Consider the following 6,141-nt stretch of genomic DNA (forward strand, 5'->3'; position numbering starts at 1 on the left):
ATCACGTAAGCCAACCTAATAAGTACGCTTTTACTATATATTTAATTCTATCAGTTCTGGGTCAACTTGGTTGTGCCTTCAGGTGAAGGAGGCTGTTACTGGAGAGGGGAGGTGCTGGCAATGAGGGGATTCCAGTGTGTCTCATCATGGGGCTGTGTGAGTGTGAGGGCTCTCCTCTATTTGTGATGAAGGAGTCTTAGCCACAGAGAATGTTCTTGGTGCATTGTGGCATAGACCAGTCTATTGATAGCTGTTAGGAAATGGATGAGGTTTGGAAATGAGCTCTGTGGTCAGTGAAGTTTTCGGATGTTTCTGGGTTGGGCACTGAGGCTTCCTAAGGAGCTCAGCTGAGCTTCTGGAAGTGCGTGGGCCTCCCTGGGCCACCATGGGCCTCCATGGGCCTCCATGGGCTTGCATGAACCTCCCTGGGCAGGCCTGGGCTGGATAGCACTACACACCAGCAAGTTGCTGGGATCCTAGGCCCAGGCTTCTGGGGCTACTGAGCTGTTGACAGTTAACTCTGAGAGGATTTAGAAGTTTGAAGCCAGCGGGAATAAAGCCATTGCACAGGTCATGATGGCTGAGGTCCTAGAAGACACTTTGTCCTGTCCTGTTTGAGAATGAGCAGGGAAGCTAGTTCTAATGAGAGTGCTTACTGGCCAAGCACGGAGCGGGCATCATACACCGAAACTGAAGGGACATTAACCTGCCAGTTGAACCTTTCTGATAATTCTCACCACCTCCTGGCAGACACAGCTCCAGAAAACAGCTGACCTGGGAGTTTGTCATGCCAGGTAATTAATGTGTGAGGGCACTCGGCTCCGAACAATTTAGTGGCTTGAGAAAAAGAGGCGGAGGCTTACCTGGGGGTGCGGAATGGGGAGTCAGGGTGGAATTAATGTTTTTTTTTTTTCCTGTGGCACTGTAGGTTCAAGAAAAGTGGGTGGCTGGTTGGTTTGCCTAATTTTTTCTAGGAACAGCTTTGTGACCCAGACATTTCTAGGAGCCTTTCCTGTTCCTCAGGAATCCCAGGGTGAAGCTTAAACTAAGGCTATCTGGGTACAAAGCAGAGCCCTCTACCCTGGAGACGAGGGTGGAGCCTGAGGGTCATCATTCTGCCAATACTACAAGTGGGCAGAGCGAGGCTTCAGAAATGAAGGGAGAGGTCCCTTTGCTAGAGAGCTTGGCTCCGGGCAAGGCTGCCCTTTATCTGAGTGGGACTCCAGGCCATTTGGAACAACACTGGTCAGATACTCACCCGACTTGTTCCTTCCTGTTCTAAGTTGGTGAATGCCTTAACAGCTTGGCAGTTTTAAGCTTGTGCAGCCAGCTGGGAGTTAGAAATCCCACAAGCAGGACCCAGGGACCAATGCTTCAACGTTTTGATGCAATTCATTTTCTTGAAATTTTTCTGGCTGAGTTGTGTGACCCATGTAGGTGAGAAGGTGAGTTTCATGTTTACCTGGATCTGGCTGCACCCTAAGTACAGGCCTAAAGACGCTCTTCTCAGCAAAGGACCCCCATTCCTTCCCTCTGCCCTCTCTTCTTCCTTCTCCTCTCCCACCTCCCTTCTTACCTGTATGGTCAGGTGTGGATAGCAGCCCTATTCTGACCCTGAAGAAACAGCTGGAGGCTGATGATATTGCCTTCTAGGAGTGTGTTTCTCTGGGGCCTACCCAATCTTGGGCCTTTAAACCCAACCCTCATTTCCCACTCCTACGGTAATATTCAGAGCACTGAGACGTTGGTCTGCCCTAATCTGGCACAGAATTACTACTGTTTCTTTCTGTGCTTGTTGGTTTTATTGTTGCTGTAACCAAAACCCAGACAGAAACACCATACAAGAGGAAGGATACATGTGGCTCATGGTTTTAGAGAGTTCAGTCCACCATGGTTGGGTACGCTGAGATAAGAGTAGCTTACATTGCAATAAGCAGGAAGCAGGAAGATAGGAAGTGCCAGGGCTACTATACCCACAAGGACCCACCCACTTTGTGCTACTCCCTATCCCCAGACCCTGCATCCTGTCTCTCACCACATCTACATACCGTGGTACTGTTGTTGTGAATTCATTAGGATCATGCTAGAGCCCTCATGATCTGCAGATACCCTGGTGTGTACGCACAGAGGCATGCTCTCCATCATCTCCTATTGGGTTCTTAGTCCAGTCAACCTGGCAATCAAGATTAGCCATTACAATCCCAAATTCATACTTTAAATTCTGATGACCCCTAAGGGACTGGCCTCACATGTAGAAGACATTTGGAAAACACATGGAACGTCAGCGAAGGGTTGGGCAGAAGCGTGTGTCAGCAAAGCGACGTGCTTTGCACCTGTGATTCTGGACTAACCTAGGTTGGGCAGTGTGCCTCAGTCAAATCTTCCCAGAAAGGGAGCTACATAATACCAGGAGTTGGGAGATGTGATAATGTTCTATTTTCACAGATGTCTCACCACAATCATTTGTAATAAAAAGTCTATGAGAGGGGGAAAGCAGAGCTGCCCACGAGGAAATGAGAGCAAACGCTCCTCTACACGGGTGTAATCTTCTGGCGATGGTCCTTTTAGTCCAGGCCCTGGACACATCTGCAAACCTGGACAAAGTATCTCAGCCTGAGGTGTCAAGGGCAGCAGGAAGGGTCTCTTCTGTAGCTTTTCAGGTGAGCAGGTAATGGGTGTTATAAACACACCAAGCTTGTTCAGGATGCCTGATTTGGCTTCCCAGTGGAGGCCATAATGCATGGTCTTTACCCTTATGACCATGGACATGTTTACACAGTCACCTGCCTATTTAAAAGTCACACTTGCTCATCTTCTTTCTTACAGTCATGCCACACAGCTCATGTGGAGGGGGAATCTGTTCTCTTCTTTCACTTCATGGGTCCCAAGGACTGAACTGAGGTCTCAGGTCATCGGGCTTGGTAGCAAATGGCTTTACCTGCTGAGCCACCTTCCCTGCCCTCACTTGCCTTTTTTTTTTTTTTTTTTTTTTTTTTAATGGTTCTTTTTAGAATGTGGTCATGGCTCATGAAATCACAAGGAGGCAAATGACTTGATCCAGCTTCACGCAAAGAATATGTTAAGGTTCTAAGCCACTGCTAGTACTAAGACTCTATGTTTGTGGGTAACATATCCTAATTTTCTCCCACACTGAGTTATTCTCCATCAGATGGAATTCCTCTGGCCTCACTGTTACTGACTTTTGAGCCACGGTGAGGGGCGCCTGCTCTCCTCCTGGTGCTCACAAAGCCGCTGCCCGCCACAGTCCTAAGGATTGCCAGAGACCCCAGCGGTTGCTGCGCCACCCAAAGACTCTAACTGGAAGGAAAAACATCTAAATTGAGCTTTATAAAATACTATTAAAATATGTATTCTACTGTCTCTCACGGGAAACTTAAGTATTTGAAGAGTTTTCTTTACTTGTACCTCACTCACTGTTTCAAAGAAACATATGAGAATGAGAACACAAACAACATTTTTTCCGAATTATACCTAGGAGAGATTAAATTTTGCTCCAAGTTAAATCGCTACATTCAGTGGATTTTAATTATTTTTGTCCCCATCTCCCCACCTTAATTTCTTTGTTTTCCTCTTAGGTTTCAGTGATTAGTTTGTGAGTTCAGGCCACACTGATCATGAGACTAAACACTCATCAGATAGACGTGGTGTGCCAGGCTTCATTCCTCCTCTTGGCTGAGCAGGCTCAGCTCTTCTCTCAGGTTTATTATGTGCCTTGGAGCTGAGGATGGTGACAGAAGTCACCATGACCCACATGGCTCTGCTGGGCTTAGAGGCAGATGCCCACTCTCCCTTCCATTGGGATCCATGTTTCTTCCAGTCTAACTCAACACCTTGGGTGGTAAGCCCCGCCCCCTACTTGCCTACTTTATGTCTCTTCTGAAAGGCTCCGGGTGAGGTGCTGTGTACAGGGCAGCAGTGATGGGTACCGGTTATTTTCTCGGAAGAAACCTGAGGTCTGCTCTCTCTGCCCACCGTGTCTTCTCATGTGGCTTTCTCCAGCAGCTATGGGCTTACAGTGCTAAGAATAAAGCTTAACACACACACAACGGAAGCCACATCTTACCGAAAGCCTCCTTAATGTTGGCTTAGATGGGAAATGGAAATGGCTGTGTTATCCCTCCTCTAAAGCATTTCTAGTGCTCAGTCTCCATGAAATGGATTGCTTATGGGGAGTTAATGTCTGTTCTATTCCTTTTTAAGTCTGTGAAAAATGTCATCCTGGTTAATAGGGTGATTAAAACCCTTTATGCTCCAGGAGATAAATGTGATTATGTTTGTCATACTCTACCCAAGATAAAGACGGCAAAGAAGGCAGACGTGAAATTCCACAACACTTCCTCTCTTCCGTATCCGGGGACATTCAGGACTCGTACACAGATGGCTCCTCACATAAAGAATAACATTATCTCTTAAACATTTTTCCTTCCCATTAACCAATTTAACAATATGCCTCTGGTATGAACGAAACAGACAAACGACTAAATCCTCTGGCATCTGAATTCGGTGGAAAAACACTTTAGTGATATCGCTTGCTTGCTCTTTTGAGTTTTCATCTGTTACTTCATCTTTGCTTTTAAAAGGCAATCCGGGCCTATGCCTACCTTGTCTAGGAAAGCTCTATCAGCAAGGTGACTCGGGTTATTCCTATGGAGATCTGAAGTGCTGGGTCAGGGCTTTAACATTAGGCATGGCACAGAAGCAAGCACTCCTCCATTCCTTTGACACATGGTCCTTCAGGTCCAGTGGAAACACAGTGCACGCTCAGCCCCTCCCTAGGACATGGCTGCCATCAGCACAGCCTATACAGCCCTTGTGGCAGGCACTGTCACATTTACAAGGTCCTATCCTCCAGGAGCTTATAAGGCAGGACTCTAGTAGAGAGAGTCAAGATTAATAATGGTTTCTCTTTTTATCCCTTCAGTGAATACAGGAACTCTCATTTTCTCCTACCCAGTGGTGGTCTTCACAAAATCATGAGGAAGAAGATGTGTGAGAGTTTGTAGACAGTGCCCCTCTGTACATGCCCGTTCCACTGGGCCTCCACCTTTCCTTCTCTGCAGTCAAAGGGCAGGAAGTTTTTTCTACCCAGAGAACTGGTTAAAAACAAAAAATGGGGAAAGATTTTTTTTTTCCCCTGCTCCACACTTGCTGATAAAGCTCACAATCTTTTCTTGGATTTTAGCAGGTTACATGTGAATCTCAGACACCAATTACACCTGTTTAATTAACAATACAGCAATTTTAACAGGGCAATGTAGTCTAGAGAAAAATGTTACATTATGCACTTGACATTTCACTTAAAGAGTTCCTTTAGAACTAAAAGGTTTCACAGTAACAGATTTTGAATGCACTTTATGGAACACGATAGCTGATTAATCAGGGCCTAGGTAATTCGAAAGGAGCTATACACCTGACATTCAAACAGAGGGCTTTTCTCTAGACACTGACATGCTAAGGCTTCTTCTTCTTTTTCTTCTTCTTCTTTTTCTTCTTCTTCTTTTTCTTCTTCTTCTTCTTCTTCTTCTTCTTCTTCTTCTTCTTCTTCTTCTTCCTCTTCTTCTTCCTCTTCCTCTTCCTCTTCCTCCTCCTCCTCCTCCCTCTCTTGCTCTCTCTTTTCTGAGACAGGACAGTGTTTCTTGAGGTAGGACAGAGTTTCTCTGTGCAGCCTTGGCTGTTCTGGAACTCTGTCTATAGACCAGGCCGGCCTTGAACATACAGAGATCCACCTGCCTCTGTCTCCCTAGTGCTGGGATTAAAAGTGTTTGCATAACCTGGTAGCTTTTCTTTAATTATGTACATGATCACTTCCTATCAGCTTCTGTAAGGGATCATGGAGCACATAAGAGGTTGGATTCTTAAGAATTAACTTTATTAAGAAATAGCACCAAGCTGGGTGGTGGTGTTGCACACTTTTATTTCCAGCACTAGGGAGGCAGAGGCAGAGGCAGGTGGATCTCTGTGAGTTCGAGGCCAGCCTGGTCTACAGAGAGAGTTCCAGGATACCCAGGGCTACACAGAGAAAGGCTGTCTCAAAAAACAAAAAAACAAAAAAGAAATGGTACTAAATACTTAATACTGGGACTCAGTGCTCAGCTGAGTTTCTGATTTAAAAGATATCAG

The sequence above is a fragment of the Psammomys obesus genome, unplaced genomic scaffold (assembly GCF_907164565.1).
Source record: "Psammomys obesus unplaced genomic scaffold, mPsaObe1.curated_primary_1811, whole genome shotgun sequence".
NCBI lineage: Eukaryota > Metazoa > Chordata > Mammalia > Rodentia > Muridae > Psammomys > Psammomys obesus.